Below are 2,835 nucleotides of genomic sequence, written 5' to 3' on the forward strand. Positions count from 1 at the left end.
TTTCCTGGAAGCGAGATGCTGCAGGGCGCATGCGCAGTCCTCCTTCCACCAGGTTGTAGGAGAGGGGAGGTCTTGCACCTTGTCAACTCAATCCAAGAGGAAAGTTGGTCTCCTCTGAATTTCTTCTGTGCGCTGAAATTGATGCATTTTTTTTTTCTTTTCTGATTTCCTTTTGCAGGATTTAAGATCAGAGCAATCAAACATCCCGTCAGGATCCAACTGAGCCTTTGGAGTCATCTGGGATCTGGACATCCTTGGTGTTTGACTTGAGGAGGAGCAAGGTTGGTGTGTTCTGCCTGTGAGCCTCAGAAGTAGCTCAAAGTTGAAAAGCAGCAGGCCGCCCCTGCTCAATTCTGTGCCCTACACCTGAGGAAAGGGGGAAAAGAAGATGTTATGTTGGCCTTTGAGGAAACCTAGAAGAGATTTACCAAGATTTACATCTTGATTCCAGGGGTTAATTTATCAGAATTAAGCAAATGTGCCGGAAGGGCCATTCAGTCCATTGAATCTGACCTGCCACTCTGGATAACAATCCAGTCTGTTTCTTTCAAGATTAGAGTGGTGCTGGGAAAGCATAGCAGGTCAGGCAGTATCCGAGGAGCACACAAATCGACGTTTCGGGCAGGAGCCCTAATAATTCCTGATGAAGGGCTCCTGCCTGAAATGTCGATTTTCCTGCTCCTCCGATGCTGCCTGTGCTTTTCCAGCACCACAGCTCGACCTGAATCTCCAGCATCTGCAGTCCTCATTTTGCCTTACAAAATTATATAGTCATACCGCATGTTACAGTTCTTTAACAAGGGTAACTAATTAATTCAGCCACACAGTGGTTAGCAATGCTGCCTCACAGCAGCAGGGACCAATTCCCTTGGGTGCCTGTCTGTGTGGAGTTTGCACATTCTCCCCATATCTGTGTGGGTTTCCTGTGGGCACTCCAGTTTCCTCCCACAGTCCAAAGATATACAGGTCAGGGTGGATTGGTCATGCTAAATTGCCATTGAGTGTGTTGTGCTGGAAAAACACAGCAAGTCAGGTAACATCCAAGGAGCAGGAGATTCGATGTTTCGGGCAAGAGTCCTTCATTGGGTATTGCTAAATTGCCCACACTGTCCAGGGATGTGCAGGATGGGTGGATTAGTCATGGAAATTGTAAGGTTACAGGGAGAGACTGGAGGGGGGAACGGTCTGCTTTTCAGAGGGTCAGTGTGGACTCATTGGGCCAAAAGGCCGGTTTCCGCACTGTAGGGGTACTATGATTCTAATTGGAGACAGTTTCTCTTTCATGCAACCCTGGGGGATCAAGTGCTGTCTGTCTTGCAGCTGCAGTTTCCAAGCCCTGCTATCTGCATGCTACGACTTGGTTTTACCCACGCCTCGGATGGAAGGAAGAAAACAAGATCAGAAGAACAAAGGAAGAAAATGTCAGAGGAACAGAAGGAAAGAAGAGGATGTGAAGCAATGAAGAATGATGGTGCGAAGAAGCGATGGGCAACCAAAAAGGCCCAGTTCTGTGAAACGCAATTACTCCACATAACAGACAGCAATCAGCCTGACAAATGATGGGGGCTCTGCTACTTATTCTCTTCCCTCTCTCATTTAGAGCACTTGGTAAACGAATTCACCACAAAGTTGTCCATCACAAAGCTGATCTCGAAATATTCAAGGAACGTTCTGGAAAAGTGGATGACAGGGAGTTGGTGCGACCCATCAAGGAGGAAGAGGTTAAGACCAGTCTCAGAGTGCAGCTGGGTCAGAGAGGACAAATTTAATTGAATTAACTTTGTTGTCACATTTACCCATGGCAGTAAAGTGAAAAGTTTACCAGTGGCCACTTACGGCGCCATCTTAGGTACCAAGGTATCTCAGTACAGATACTTAAGTACAAATGCTTCAGGAAAAAAAAGAAAATTTTTTTAAAAATTAAGAAGTCCAGCAATAATTTAGAAAAATAGAGAAATATGAGTTCAGAATAAGTCTTTCCAAACTATACTGCTCTGGGCTTCACTTTGAGGGCAGGAGTCGGAGTCCACACTGAGGTTAAGAATCCCCACTGGCTTTCACCCTGTACCTAGCAAAACATTGTTGTTAGGTTTGTTTGATATATCATTTCAGTTGCATCGCACTGTAATGTTCGGCAATAATTTCTATTCTTTATGATCTCACGCTCCACAACCGCCTGATGAAGGGGCAGCGCACCGAAAGCTAGTGCTTCCAAATAAACCTGTTGGACTAATAACCGGGTGTTGTGTGATTTTTAATTTTGAGTTTGTACTGGGAACAAGAGGAAAGTGTCTCGAACAGAACAGCAGCCTCGTTCATTTCGTGTGGCATCCAAAGGTAGAAGCTCTTCGCCCAGGACATATGGAGACTCGCAATACGCCCATCACTGGAACCACTACAAATCTTCAGCAACAGATATCCTGACTCGAGAACCTGAAATAACTGTGGATGCTGGAAATCAGAAACGAAAACAGAAATTGATGGAGATGTTGAGCAGGGACTGGCAGCCTGTGTGGATAGAAATCAGGAGTTAACTTTTCAGGTCCAGTGACCCTTCCTCAGAACACTTTACAACTCGCCCAGCTGAGGCTGAGGATGTCTGAAGCCAATCTGAAGGGGACAAAGTGAGGTGCTGACATATGGTAAGAAAATGGTGATGACAGAAATTTTCTCAGCCTTCTAAAATTTTAAAAACCATATAAAGCATATAAAATCAATCAAAATGTTATTGTGTAAAGGCAGTGAATAAGCTACCAGTAAGGTATGAGATCGTGGGTATTTTATTGTAAGAGAGCATAAGTGGTGTTGTTATATAGTTGCAACAAAGAGCACATC

The sequence above is a fragment of the Hemiscyllium ocellatum genome, chromosome 27, assembly GCF_020745735.1.
Source record: "Hemiscyllium ocellatum isolate sHemOce1 chromosome 27, sHemOce1.pat.X.cur, whole genome shotgun sequence".
Taxonomy (NCBI): Eukaryota; Metazoa; Chordata; class Chondrichthyes; order Orectolobiformes; family Hemiscylliidae; genus Hemiscyllium; species Hemiscyllium ocellatum.